This window comes from Typopeltis vanoorti, chromosome 7, assembly GCF_054136105.1.
Source record: "Typopeltis vanoorti isolate ZY-2024b chromosome 7, IOZ_Tvanoo_1.0, whole genome shotgun sequence".
NCBI classification, from domain to species: Eukaryota; Metazoa; Arthropoda; class Arachnida; order Uropygi; family Thelyphonidae; genus Typopeltis; species Typopeltis vanoorti.
This window is the reverse complement of record NC_143555.1, coordinates 115,168,893-115,184,813: the sequence shown is the minus strand read 5'-3', so window position 1 is coordinate 115,184,813 and position 15,921 is coordinate 115,168,893. Positions and strand designations below refer to the sequence as shown.

The 15,921-nt window shown below is 38.0% G+C and overlaps 1 protein-coding gene across 2 annotated transcripts in view; it reads left to right on the top strand.

The window, feature by feature from the left end:
• Positions 1–15,921, top strand: part of LOC150104987 (trafficking kinesin-binding protein 1-like) — a 231,964-nt gene that overhangs the window by 170,524 nt on the left and 45,519 nt on the right. The gene's annotated exons all lie outside the window — the stretch shown is intronic.

Genomic DNA, 15,921 nt, shown 5'->3' with positions numbered 1-15,921 from the left:
AATGCCTGGGTAATTAGATGAGAAGTGTGAAAGATGAGATTAGGCGAATGGAAGAGACGAATGCAAGGTGAATCAGAGGAGGGGGTGAGAGAAGAGGAGAGAATAGGAACAATAGTAAAGGAGAGGGAATGAGAGAGAGTTATGGGAATGGTAGAAGAAGAGAGAGAGAATAGGAACAATTGTAGAGGAGAAGGAATGAGAGAGAGTTATGGGAATGGTAGAAGAAGAGAGAGAGAATAGGAACAATTGTAGAGGAGAAGGAATGAGAGAGAGTTATGGGAATGGTAGAAGAAGAGAGAGAGAGAGAGAGAGAGAGAATAGGAACAATTGTAGAGGAGAAGGAATAAGAGAGTTATGGGAATGATAGAAGAGGTGAGAATAGGATAAGTGGAAGAGAGGGAATGAGTATCAGATATAGGAATGATAGAAAAGGAAAGAATGGAAACAGCAAGAGAGAGGGAATGAGAGAAATGCAATGGAACAGTAGAAGAGAGGGAATGAGAGAGAGTTGTATGAATGATAGAAGAGGTAAGAATAGGATAAGCGGAAGAGAGGGAATGAGTATCAGATATAGGAATGATAGAAGAGGAAAGAATGGAAACAGCAGGAGAGAGGGAACGAGAGGAATGCAAGGGAGCACAGGGACTAAGGATAGAGTGATGTCAGGAAGGCAGGTAAGTAGGGGAGCACAGAGAAAGTGTTACAGGAGAGAGAGAGAGGGGGGGGTGCATGTGAGCAATTGAGGAATAGGGTGGTAAGAGGTGTAATGTATGGGGACTCAATGATCTGTGGTGTTCAAGAGGTAGGAACAAATGGCTTGAGTGGTAATGTAAGTGGGGCAGCGAGAGATATTAGATTCTTGCTTGAGGGTGTACGAAAGAAGACACAGAGAGGAAAGAGAGCGTGTGTGTACTAGGTACGATAGTGACGAGCTGAGCAGAAGAGCGATGATATTGAATGGCATAATAGCGAGAATGTGTCAGAAGAGAGAATTGGGATATGTGGATGCTTGGAGTGCATTTGAGAACAGAGAGGAATTGTATGCGAGAGACCGCTTGCATTTGAATGAGGAAGGACGTAGGCGTCTGGAGAGATTGCTGTGCTGAACGAGTCAGTGTTCAAGAGGCCACCCCTGCTACCATCCAGTGTGGATGGTAGCAGGGGTAGCCTCTTGGGAGAAGGGGGATGACATCAGGTAATGCTGAGCCCAGTGGAGTCTAGAGGGGATAATGCTAGGTATAGAAACAATGACATTTTTATGCTTTATACTAATGCCAGGAGTATTCGGAATAAGGGAGAGGAATTGGTGGCACCGATAGCATCAGCCTGGCCAAAGATTATTGGGATCACCGAGACAGAAGAGAATATAATAACAGGAATAGAAGTTGTTGGGTTCAGCATTTTTTTGGCAGGATAGGAAGGGAAAGCGTGGTGGTGGAGTACTGCTTATGATAAGTGACGACCTATGTCCTCTAAGAGTGGAGGCTTTGGAAGGCTGTGACACTAATGATTTTGAGAGCATATGGTGTGAGGTGGAGGTGGGCAAGACAGGATATTTAGCGGGGTTTGCTACAGACCGAGGAGCACAGAGGGTGAGGACCAGGAGATGTTGAGACAGTTGAGCATGGCAAGTGTAAGAAGAATGATTGTTATGGGAGATTTTAACTACAGCAGTATAAATTGGGGAGAGGAAGATGCATGTAGCAATAAGGGAATGGAATTTCTAGAATTCTTAAGGGACAAATATCTTAGGCATTCAAGAGTTATATTTGGTTATAGCATCAGAAGAGTTGATAATAACTGAGATGACATCTCTCCCACCAGTTGGAGAAAATGAATAAACATGCAGGAGTATCAAAGAGACTGGAACGTATGTGGAATTATAAAGTAGGTGATTATAATAGTCTTAGACGTCAACTTAGAGAAGTTTCGTGGAGGAAGGAATTGAAAGGCCTGGATATTGTTAAATTGTGAATGAAGAATTTTATGATTTATTAATACTTCATTCATGATTTAACATAAATTGCATGTCCTGAGCTAATTTTACTCCTAAGTAAATTCTAATTTAAATACTTACTGTTATTTTTTTTATTTAAATAATAATTGTAATTTTTTTTAGTTATTTATTCTGTATAAATTCTTTATATAATTTGTAAATGTATCCTAAATGGACTGTGATATGTTTTTTATTATTGTAAATGAAAGTGAAAGTAAATTTAAGCAATTCTGCTAATGAGATTTGATTGGTCACTGAAGGAGAAACGGAGTTTATTTTAGTCAGCTCATGCTGAGAACGTGAGCTACTGTGTATAAACAGAGAAGCCAGTTGATATAAGCTGAACTGGTTAAAACCAGATTTTGGCGGGAAGAAAGAACGTAGTTGATTGGAAAAACGAAAGTAATTAAAGGAGAAGCCTTAGAGAGAGAGCAGCGAGACCGGTTGTGTGTAGAAGAAGGGGAGTTGATATATGCCGTAAATCGATGAGAAAAGGACAAGGAATTAATAGGCATCTTGAATTACTTCTATGGGAGTTCTGATATTACTATGAATTCCAAATGGTTAGTGAAAGAACAGTGCAGAACTGAAGTTAATACATAGAAAAAAATAAGGAATTAGTAGATAACTCAAACCAAGTGTATCAAGACTTGTATATTTATGTGTCTATAATTCAGTTATTATAGTGGAAGATTTCTTTAGAATTGTGTTGCCATAAAGTATATGTCAACAGGAATTTCAAATGTGCCTTTGCGAATTCGAAGTGTAAAAGCAGTAGCCTGGTAAGAGTTGTCCTTTCTGTAACCTGTGAAGCTATAACTGTTAACTCCGTCAGATATATTTTGACCTTAGCTGTGGTGTTATGTCAATTAATGGTCGGATGTTAGATGTACTAAAGTACTTTCCCCTCGAAATAATAAGTCTCATGTTGTTCTATTGAGAGTTAGCTGACTGAGAAAAATTATAGTGTAGCTCATAGGATTAATTATTGTCACATTTGGAAGGTCGAACTTTTAAGAACTGTTTTCAACTTGATTGACTGAACATAAAGAACTGATAAATGAGTGTTTAATAATTTATGGATTATAAATATTCTGAATACTTTAAGCTGAGCTAATATTATTATTGTTCCGGGAAACTCCAAGGAGTCGACCAACTCATCAAGGGAGGCCCTAACATCATGTCAAGAACAACTATTCAACATTCACACAGTATCTATCATACCTTGCCTTGAACTCATTCACGGTCGTAGCACCCACAACAGACTCTGGAAGCTTATTCCACTCATTTACCACTCTCCAAGTAAAGAACCTAGCTCTAACACCCTTGTCAACCACGCTCTTGCCCAGCTTCCATGCATGGCCCCTAGTCCTCCCACCACCAGTCATATTTTCAAAAATGTCTTCTGGATCAATCTTATAAAAACCCTTCAGTAATTTGAATGTCTCAATCATATCACCCCTCCTTCGCCTATCGTCCAATTTCTGCAACCCACAAATCTTCAACCTATTCTCATAAGGTTCATTCCACAGACCTGCTATCATCTTGGTCACTCGTCTCTGGACCCTCTCCACTTCCTCCCCATCACGAAGAAACCCTGGTGCCCATAGCTGGGCACAGAAGTCCAGATGGGGTCTTATCAATGCTCGATACAGAGGAACAACAACTTGTTCGTCTCTGCATGTTAAAGTATTTTTCAGAAGCCAAGTGATTTGGTGAGCTGTTTTAGTTACTTTTGCAATGTTCCCCCTAAACTTCAACTCCCTATCCACCAACACTTCCAAATCCCTGGCCTCATCAATCTCCTGGAGTATGATTCCACCAATGCGATATACTGCTGCTATTCTTTTCACCCCAAAGTGCATAACCTTACACTTTGCCACATTAAATTGACATCCATTTTTCCTAGCCCAGTCCTCCAAACTATCCAAATCATCCTGTAAAATTTTGACATCTTGTGCACTCACAATTGCTCTACCCAACTTTGCATCATCAGCAAACAAGTGAACACTTCCTCTCAGATCCTTTCCAATATCATTGATGAACAAATTGAAAAGCAGTGGTCCAAGAACAGAGCCCTGTGGCACTCCACTAGTCACAAGACGTCTTTTAGACTCCACTCCTGAGTAAACCACTCTTTGATATCTCTCCTTCAACCACCCTCTTATCCATCTCACCAACCCTATATCTATACCCATCTGCTCCAGTTTACTGATTAGGGTTCCATGTGGTATCCTATCAAAGGCCTGGGCAAGGTCCAGTAGTATCACTGTAAACCCATGACCCCTATCCAGTTCAGCCGTCACTGTGTTATAAAACGTGAGCAAGTTACTGAGGCATGATCTACCCTTCACAAAACCATGTTGTCCCCCATACAATATCCCATTTTCATCTATCCAATCCTGTATTCTTTTCTTGACTAATTTCTCTAAGACCTTGACAATGATTCCTGATATGCTAATCGGTCGGTAATTTACAACAGCAGTCTTGGAACCACCTTTATGCAGTGGAACTATTTTCCCCTCTTTCCACCTGCTCGGGACTAACCCAGAACCGAGACTCAAATTAAACAAAATGGTCAAGGGTACTGACAATTCTTTAGCTGCTTCTCGTACAACACGAGCTGGTATACCATCCAATCCCACAGATGTATTGACATTGAGGTTATGCAATAGACTACTCACCTCCACTTCATTAACCACAATTCCCGTATAATCTACTGGCTTATTCGTTTCTGCAATGTCACCACCTGGATGATATACTTTTGCAAAGTGCTCACTCAGTAACTCAACTATCTCACATATATTTATGATATGATTCATCCAATTGGTTAGAGTGAAATATGTCAGAGAAATACTAATTGAAATACTGAAATAAGAGAAATATTAATCCTCAAACCTAATTGAGAAGTTATTAATGTATGAATGTGAATTCTTATAATATTTTAATTGGATAACCTTTTGCAGATAGTTATACTTAAATGTATATATTGTATTTTTCCACATTAAATGTTTTCTTTTGTTGAGTTAAACTTGGTGTTTGCCTGATTTTCTTTCATTGCACCGCTCATAACAATTAATCGGACCTTTGCAGAAGCCTTAAATATTAGTAATAGCCTCGGCCTAAAGATAATGTGATAATATGAGCATAGTTGGTGATTGGTTCGTCTATATTATATAGACTAATCTGAATATAGGGTGGCACAGTATAATATAAATTTCCTTATATTCAGATGAGCATCAACCAATAATAGTAAAGTAAAAACAGCGAAGAAGTAAGATATATGATCCAACAATATCGTTAGTGCTTGGGAAATTGTGAAGGATATTTTTTAACAGCAATAGTAAGTTGTATTCCACGAGTGAAGAAGAGGACACAATTTGGAGTAAAATGGATGACAAACAATATTAAACAGGAACTGTATGCGAAAAAGAAGCTATGTTAGAGATATAAGGAGACAGGTGAAGAGCAGTTGCATGAGGAATATAAGACACAAGCCAGGAGAGTGACTAGTATGATAAGGAAGGCGAAACTGGAATATGAGAAAAGATTGGCCCTTAGATCCAAGGAAAATCTAGGGAATTTTTTAGCTATATGGCCAGTAGGAGGAAAAAATGACTTGTCGGATAAAAATGGGAATAGGGTGACTGATGCAGAGGACATGGTGAAATTGTTCAATGAACATTTTATTGGAGTATTTCATCCTGGAGGAGTCAATTTGAATACTAGAGGGATAGGGCAGGTTCGAGGTTTTAGAGGTGCAGAAGGAGAGTGTGTTCCAAATACTGAGTACTCTGGATGTCAGTAAAGCTGTGGGACTGGATGGTATTTCACCATGAGTTTTGAGAGAATGTGCTAGGGAACTGACAGTGCCTTTGACCTGGCTTTTCAATGAAAGTCTGGCCATGGGAAAGGTGCCCATAGAATGGAAGGAAGGTAAGATAGGCATTGAATAAGGGTGGTAGCAGACTGAAAGTGTCTAATTATAGCCCAGTTTGTGTGTTATCAGTAGTTAGTAAGATCTTGGAGAAAGTAGTGAGGGATCGTATACAGCATTGGGCAGATGAGGGTAATGTTATCTGTGAGAGTCAACATGGATTTGTTAAGGTATGTTTTAGTAATATGTTAGCCTTTTATAATAAAGTTACAAGAGCATTAGATGAGGGAAAGGCATATACTGCCATTTTCCTAGACTTAGCAAAGGCATTTGGCAGGATGCCACAGAAAAAGCTGATATTCAAGTTGCAGCACATGGGTCTGGATGTCAGATTGGTCAACTGGATTCAGGATTGGCTGTCCGATAGGTATCAGAGAGCTGTGTATGGTGGAGCAATATCAAAGAGGCAGAAGGTTACAAGTGAGGTTCCACAGGGTTCAGTACTGAGACCTGTATTGTTTAACCTTTATATCAATGACATTGTCCATGGATTGCAAGGGGATATTCAGCTGTTTGCGGATGATGCAAAGCTGGGAAGGGATATTAGTATTAGTGCAGATGTGGTAGACCTGCAAGAGGATTTGAATAAGCTAGATAGATGGGCAAATGAAAGGGGATGTCAGTTTAATTCAGCAAAATGTAAGGTCTTTAGGTTTGGGACACATTGATGGGACGCTGCATACTCTATGGCAGGAGTTGAAATGGAGGAAGTAGGGGAGACGAGATCTGGGGTTGATAATTGATAGAAACCTGAAATTTAGGGGACATATTGCAAAGGTAGTGAAGGTAACACAGAGGATTGCTGCAATGATGAGAAGGACACTGACCTACAGAGATAAAAGGGCTATCATTCTGTTGTATAAGACTCTAATCAGACCACACTTAGACTATTGTTCTCAGATCTGGTCCCCGGGATTTGATGGGGATAAATTAACTGTGGGAAGGGTACAAAGGTGGATAATAAAGATGGTGTTAGGACTGTACAATGTTAGTTATGAGGATTGCCTGAGGGAGTGTGGACTGTAGAGTTTGGTGGATAGAAGAAGGAGAGGTGATATGATTGAGACTTGTAAACTGTTGAGAGGTGGTTACAAGGTTAACACTGGGGAGTTCTTTCACTTGGTTGAACAGTGGAAGGAGTCATGACAAGGTGCCATCCCTGGAAGTTACAAAAGGAAACTGTGAGAAAGAGGGTGAGGAGTGGTTTCTTTGCATTGGGGGTGGTTGAACCATGGAATGCATTGCCTGATAGAGTGGTGAGAGCGAGAACCGTCAATGTGTTTAAGGAGTGGTATGGTAGACTTTGTGTTTCCTAGGAAGGACCTTCCTCGATGAGTCTTTTGACTCCATGGAGGCCTGAATAATAATAATATCCTTTTTTTTTTATTCCTTTATGATTTTTGTAGGAAATAAGTCAAAACATGAGGCTTACACATTCAGCATTGCACTCAAGACAATATTCAGATTCTTTTCTTATATTGTTTCTTGCACAGGCAATATCCCATTTCCCCTGTAAAACCTTCACTCTCAGTACGGGGTACATTTGATAGGCAATGCTCTGCCAGTGTTTTGGAGTTTTGTTTATTGGATCTTTAAGATTAAATAAACTGGATCCTTTAGAAGGAGATGATTGAGAGCAGCCATTATTGTTATTTCTTTTATTATAGGACACCATTTTTAATTAAATCATAGATGCAAATAGTGATGGTTACAAAGTGCTATCAGTGTTCTGACCATGGTACTCCTGTAAACTCAACAAATATCTACATCACTTTTGATATGTTGTTTGTGCTGCAAAGAATCGTATAAATGTATCTTGATGTTATAAAAAATCAAGCATCTTCTACTCTGACCAGCCATTTTTAAAGTGGTGACTGCAGTATTAACAGTACCGATGTCATTCTTTTCACATTGATTTTGTAAACAAGAGTTATGTGAGCACTGCTGTTGAAAATCCAGTTTCTCTTTTAGAGAAAAACGTTAAAAAAAAGAATCCTACTAATAACAAAGTTTGGAGAGTCATACTGAAACATAGTGTGAGAAGATAACTGTGGTTCTTGCTTCATTCTGAAATTATCTAAACAAGTCCCTCATATTTAGTGATATATCATTTATGATGCTTTATGGACAATGCTGTGTATGGGTTATGTATGTTGTCTGTGACTGTCAAAGTATTAAGATAAATCATTATAGACAACTGATTGATTGAGTCATAAGTTTTACCACTAATAATTTGGACTTAAAGAATACTTGAAGAGGCTAAAAAAACCTGTAGAAGAGAAACTTGGAAAAGAGAAGCATAAGCAGAATTCAAACAACATAGGGGTTGAGATCAGAGTTTCACTTTATGACAAATAGTTGAGAAATCGTAAGAATATAATAATCATAGTTTACTAATATTTTGTAAATCTGTAAAAAACATATGACAAGGTGCCAGGAGAAAAACATTTTAAAAAGGTTCAGTATTATATTAAATGGAACATTATACAGGGCAATACATCGTCAATATTTAAGTTGTATGTCCTCAATCAGAAATGAAGGACGTACAGGAAGATGGTTTGATGTAAAATCAGGTGTAAGATAAGGATGCACACTATCTCCACTCTTATTCATCATATATATGAATCATTTTGCTTTATGAAGAGAATGTTGTACACCTAAGCAAATTCACTTTAATTTAAAAATCTCCAGAAATTTTTAAATTAAATCGAATAACAACTGTAACAAACTCAGCATGAAAATCGGTAACAAAATAATCAAACTATGAAAATAGGCAGGAACATGGAAAATTTCAAATCTATTCTCAGTGGGGAACTTGTAGCACAAGTAAAATATTTCGGCTCTTTAGACACAATTTTTGGTGAAGACAGTAAATTAATTATGGAAGTAGACAGTAGAACAAGTCAAGCTGGTATGGGTAGCAGCTGAATAAATTTATATGGAATAAGAGAGAAATAAGTCAAAACACTAAGCTAGCAGTATATCAGGCATTGTTCAAACCAATCTTAACATCTAGATTCAAGAGTTGAGTTAGGGAAAAACATAGTTGATCAAAGACTAGACCACACATATGTTCTGACTTCCTGTACTTTCTTCAGTTCTAATGGCAGACTTACAACTTAAATATTGACTATGTATTGCTCTGTACGATGATCCATTTTTTCAAATAGTATTCTGAAAATGCTTTTCTCTGACATCTTGTCATATGCTTTTCACAGATGTTACAAAATGAAAATACTAAAGGAACTTAACATTGTAGTATTGGAGAATGTGTGAGCAGATCTAAGGTGATATGGTCACAGAGTGGGATAGGAAAGGTTAGCAGAACAGCTGTTTAATGTCAAGATGTCAGGAATAAGATCCAATGGAAAACCAAGAATCTGGGTGAACTTATGCATAACATGCATTCTCCTAGAAGACAGAAATACAGTAATACCTCGATTAATGCGCCACCGAGTAGTGCGTCATTTTTTTTCGATACCCAAATTCGATTAGTGCGTCTATATACATCTTAAAAATTAATGTTACAGATTTTAAAAATTTTCTATCTATATATTTTCTATTTTTATGGCTAACTATTTTAAAAAAATCACTCACCAGGATAAAATAATTTAGTTACCGATTTAAAACATTTTACAAAGTTATTTTTAATGGCATTCTACACTACTTCCATGTCCACTATGTATACTACATTCCAAATTTTTGCCGCCAAAATTTATGTTGTCTGCTATAGTGCATCCACAGATTCGAGATCCTTCAACACTTCTGCGCATGTCACAAAAAGGAGAATCCATTCGATAATAGGGTAATCAGTCAGTCTTCTGGGATGAGCTATTTATTATTACACATCGGAAAATTAACTTTTCTTTTATGATCATTGTAGTTTTTAAAGTGGGAACTTTAAAAACTTTTGCTCATATAACAGTTAGGAAATTTTATCTTTAAAGCACGTGATTTTGCGTGTTGGTGACCAATTCATACGTCCTTCATTTCTTTCTCCCCTTCAATGATAACGTCCAAGAGTTAATTAAATCTCATTCTGAAGAATTGAGTGATTCTGACCTGCTAAATTTAAATGCACAGCGAGAAGATCCCGAAGAATATTATTATTATTATTTCGGGCAACTCTAAGGAGTCGACAGACTCATCGAGGGAGGACCTAACATCATGTCAAGAACAACTATTCGACATTCACACAGTGTCTATCATACTTAGCTTGAACTCATTCACGGTCATAGCACCCACAACAGATTCTGGCAGCTTATTCCACTCATTTACCACTCGCCAAGTAAAAAACCTAGCTCTAACACCCTTGTTAACCACATTCTTGCCCAGCTTCCATGTATGGCCCCCTAGTCCTCCCACCACCAGTCCTATTCTCAAAAATTTTCTTCTGGATTAATCTTATAGAAACCCTTCAGGAATTTAAATGTCCCAATCATATCACCCCTTTTCTGCCTATCAACCAATTTTTGCAACCCACAAATCTTCGATCTTTTCTCATAAGGTTCATTCCACAGACCTGCTGCCATCTTGATCACTCGTCTCTGGATCCTCTCCACATCCTCTACATCAAGAAGAAACCCTGGTGCCCATATCTGGGCAGAGTAGTCCAGATGGGGTCTTATCACGGCTCGATATAGAGGAACAATAACTTGTTTGCTTTGCTTGTTAAAGTATTTTTCAGTAACCAAGTGATTTGATGAGCTGATTTAGCTAATTTTGCAATGCGCCCCCTAAACTTTAACTTCCTATCCACTAACACTCCCAAATCCCTGGCTTTGTCAATCTCCTGGGGTATGGTTCCACCAGTGTGATATACTGCTGCTAATCTTTTCACTCCAAAATGCATAACCTTACACTTTGCCACATTAGATTGACATCCATTTTCCCTAGCCCAGTCCTCCAAACTATCTAAATCATCCTGCAAAATTTTGACATCCTGAGCACTCACAATTGCTCTACCCAACTTTGCATCATCAGCAAACAAGTGAACACTTCCTCTCAGATCCATTCCTATATCGGTAATGAACAAATTGAAAAGTAGCGGTCCAAGAACAGAACCCTGCGCCATACCACCAGTCACAAGCCGTCTTTTAGACTCCACTCCTGAATAAACCACTCTCTGGTATCTCTCCATCAACCACCCTCCTATCCATCTCACCAACCCTATATCCATCCCCATTTGCTCCAGTTTACTGATTAGAGTTCCATGTGGTATCCTGTCAAAGGCTTTGGAAAGGTCCAGTAGAATCACTGTAAACCCATTACCCTTATCCAGTTCAGCCGTCACTGTGTTATAAAACGTGAGCAAATTACTGAAGCATGGTCTACCCTTCAGAAAACCATGTTGCCCCCCTCCCCCCACATACAGTATCCCATTCCCATTTACATCTATCCAATCCTGTATTCTTCTCTTGACTAGTTTCTCCAAGACCTTGACAATGATTCCTGATATGCTAATCGGTCGGTAATTTACAACAGTAGTCTTAGAACCTCCTTTATGCAGTGGAACTATTTTCCCCTCTTTCCACCCCCTTGGCACTAACCCAGACCCGAGATTCGGATTAAACAAAATGGTCAAGGGTACTGACAATTCTTTAGCTGCTTCAGCCGTACGACACGAGCTGGTATACCATCCAGTCCCACTGGTGTATTGACATTGAGGTTTTGCAATAGACTACTCACTTCCATCTCATTCACCACAATTCCCATATAATCTACTGGTTCATTCATTTCTGCAATGTCACCACCTGGATGATTTACTCTTGCAAAGTGCTCGCTCAGTAATTCAACTATATCAACTAATTCGGTTACCTCCCTACCATCGGCATTCTTTAAAATCATTCTGCCATATACATTTTTTCTTTTACTTTCAACATATCGAAAAAACTGTTTAGGATTCTCTTTAGCCTGAATGGCCAATGTTCTTTCGTAATCCTTTTTTGCTCTTCTTACCACACTCATTACCCTTCTGGCCTGGGCTTTATACTGTTCACGTGCCTGCCGGTCACCTTTCTCCTTAAATTCCCTCCATAGTTGTTTCTTTTTTGCAGCTCAAGCTTAATGGTGTTATTCATCCATTTAACTCCTACTTGATTTATTATTCGGACTCTAGGTATACAGTCAGCCATTGCTTTATGCAAACGCTTTTTAACCGCTTCCCATTCACTGTCAACTTCTAGCCCTTGCAGTTGTACATGCCATGGCACTGTACCAATCAATCTCCTAAACTTGTCATACTTACCAGCCTGATAATTCCACATGTACCCTGTCTTAATTGTAAATTACACACCTTTAGCCACCTCCCAATTCAAGACCCCATGATCACTCTCACCAATTGGTGGCAAGATGGTCATATTTGTTACAGCCAAATTCTCAGATGCAATTACCAGGTCAAGCACCCTCTGACCCCGCCTGGTATTTTCCATTACATGCTGTTGCAGTTAGTTATCCCATAAGTACCGCATAAAATCCAATTCTTCCCTCCCACGTGTCCTCTCCTCCTTCCAATCAATGTTACCATAGTTGAAATCTCCCATAATAATTACCCTCCTTCCACTCATTTCTTTTCTCTATTTGCTTATGCATACTATCTCCACCATCTATTCCATCACCTGGTCTATAGCAGCACCCAACTGCATATTTTGTTCTGCTAGTTTCAATCTCACACCAAATAGCCTCAAATGTGCTCTTTTCTCTATCCTGCAGTTCGACTTCTATTCTCCTTGGCTGTATCTCATCCACTATCATCAATAACACACCTCCCTCCATTTTATTCTCCCTGTCTCTCCTGAACACACCATACCCCTCGTATTCAATCCCATTAGCTGTGTCATCTTCTGTCAGCCATGTTTCACTAATGCCAATGATCTGTGGTCTGGAAGTGCCATCCAAGGCCAAAAATTCTTTCCTCTTGTTCCTAATACTTCTGGCATTTGTATACATGAATTGCAGAAGCCGATTTGTCCCATCCCTATTTCTGATGCCCTATACTAACTATCCCATTCTGATTCACTCGCTTGGGCATATTACACACATTCACACACTCAACTGTCTCCCTAAAATCTGCATATCTACCCCCCCCCCCCTTAATAACTCTAGTTTCCCTGGTTCTGTACATTCACTTCCACTACATTCGACAACACCTTTTCAAGTCTCCGTACACCAAATCCATTCAAATGCAAACCATCCATTTTATATAACTCCTTTCGCCCATCGAACTCATTCCACACATCCACAAATTCCACATCACTCATCAAACATAATTCACGCATAAAGTCATTGGCAGTTATGGCCCTCCTTCTATACTCTTCACTGTCATACCGTGGCAACAGACTCACCATCCTAACTCTCTCACTCTTTTCTTTTGCTACCTCAAGCAATTCCTTCACATCCTCACTCATAGCATTCCTTTCAAATCATTTGTACCCGCTACTACTAGCAATTCCTTCACCCGCTGTTTTTGCATTCTAATTGACTCACTTACATTCTTTACATTCGCACTGGGTTGGTACTATTTTGTTAAACTCTCAACTAACACACCTCTTACTAAGGAATCCCCTATACATATGAAGAAAATTTAACCACTGATAGTCAGCCAAATCAGATTTCATAGAAACAGTTTGAAAATATTTTTCGTACAGTCGAAGTTTTTAAGCAGCAATACTTAGAGGCTGAGCCTGATGAAGAGAGAAGCAGTAAAATTTGCAGAAGCGTAGAAGAGGCAATAGGACTGTACCATCGGTTGTATGAAAAAAAAGTAACAAAATGTCCCCCAAACTACGTTAGCTCAATTCTTTGTTAAGAAGTAGAATAATAAAATTTATATTCTGAATATGTTTTATTGTCTTTCAGCTTCATGGTTTTCCTTTAACTAGGCCCTGAGACATACCTTAATTCTTTTATAAAAAAATTAAGGTTCAAAAAAGAAATTTGAGGAATGAATTATACTTTTTCCCCTAGGTTATTATATTCGATTAGTGCATTTTTGATTAATGCGCCTGTTTTAAAGAATGCATTAGGCGCACCAATCGAGGGATTGCTGTATAAATATAACATTTTAAACAATGGCTTCACATATGTAAGAGAAAACTAAATAGAATTTATTACTCCTATATATTTCAATATATCATGAGCTTCATTCAGGGAGAATACAGAAGAACTGGCTACAATGTTTAAATTATAAATACAAAAACAAGTCATACAGCATGCGTGTTTCAGTCACATTTCAGGTGAAAATGCTATTTGAGTTTCAGAGAGTAGGTATAGATGTACAATTAATTTTTTTTTTAAATATAAACAATTAATATCAATCACTTCCTAAAACTTGCTTCAAAACAATCTATCCGATTAAGATTAGGACAATAGCATAGGGATTCACAAATCTGATCATCAAAAAATAGATGATCAGATTTGAACCCACTCTAGCATCTTGGTTTGGTTTTAGTGAACTTTGTGTCTAGTGTCGATGGCATGAGAAGGCAGACCTGAACTTTCAAATTACAAAAAAATGTATATTATCTGGATGATCTTGGATTCTAATCATAGTAGAATGGCTAAAGTAGCAAAGATGACAAGAACAGGGTATTTAATAAATACCAGGCAAGGATAGAGGTGATAATGTATCTTTGATAGCTGGTAAGAAAGATGACCACTCCCCAGCTGGTTTGGAGATAGTATACAGATTATATCTGCGAAGAGTCCTTGCTATTTGTTCAGATGTTCTTTTAAGGTAGGATATGAGGATCCTTTTAATATCAGATTGCAATCTTGGAGAGGGATGATAATTATCAATTATTCTCTGTATCGATGTTTTGCTGTACCTATTAAGAAATATAGTAAGTTTTATTTTATTTAATTCTAATAGATGAGACTCAGAAGAACGTGTGTGTGTGTGCTTGGTGTACAAGGCTTTTGATAATACCTATTTTTTGTGTAGGATGATGATTTGAAGATGCATAGCTATATTGGCCTGTAAAGGATGGCTTCCTGTAAACAGAAAATTCAATATTACCAGCAAAGTTACAATCTATTAAATTATACAAAAAGGAAAGCTTGTTGTTAGATTCTTATTCGATAGTGAACTTGATGTGAGTTATAAGGAGTTAATTTTATCTAGAAACTGAAGTAGTTCTTTTTCAGAGTGAAACCAGATTGCATAGATGTCATCCACAACACTTAGCTAAATGAGAGATTGAAGAGAAAGGTGTTAGAAATCTGATCCTCTAAATGCTCCGTAAAATAATCAGCCAAAACAGATGATAATGGACTTACCCATTATAGTACCCTCAATTTATTGAAACAATTTATTACACTAAGTAAAATAACCAGCATTGATAGTAAACTTGATTAATCTGTCATCAGGAAAATCTATTAGTAAAAACTGTCAGATGATGATGAAGTTTCTTGAAGTGGTATATTTTTAAATAGTAAAACTACACCTAAGGAAACCATCATTTTAGGTTCTTGAGGATGAAGATCTTTAATTTTTTTTTCATTGAAGTGAAAACTATTTTTGATATAAGAGGTGGTTTTTCTAGTAAAGTTTTGTAAAAGTCTTGAAAGATATTTTGCCAAATAATAAGTAAGAGATCCTATGAAATCAACTATTGAATGTAACGGATAACATTACATTCAATTCCAGATTTGTGCACTCTAGGAAGGCTTCGATATAGAAAATAACTGATAATTATCATCCCTCTCCAAGAATGCAATTTGATATTAAAAGGATCTGCATACCTTACCTTAAAGGAATATATGAACAAATACCAAGGACTCTTTGTAAATATAATCTCTATACTATCTTCAAACCAGCCCAGAAGTGGTCATCTTTCTTACTGCCTATTAAAGATACATTGTCACCTCTCTCCCTGCCTGGTGTTTACCAAATACCCTGTTCTTGTCATCTTTGCTGCTTTGGGTAGACTGGCCATTCTGCTACAATTGGAATTCATGAACATCAGGATTATATAAGATTTCTGGAATA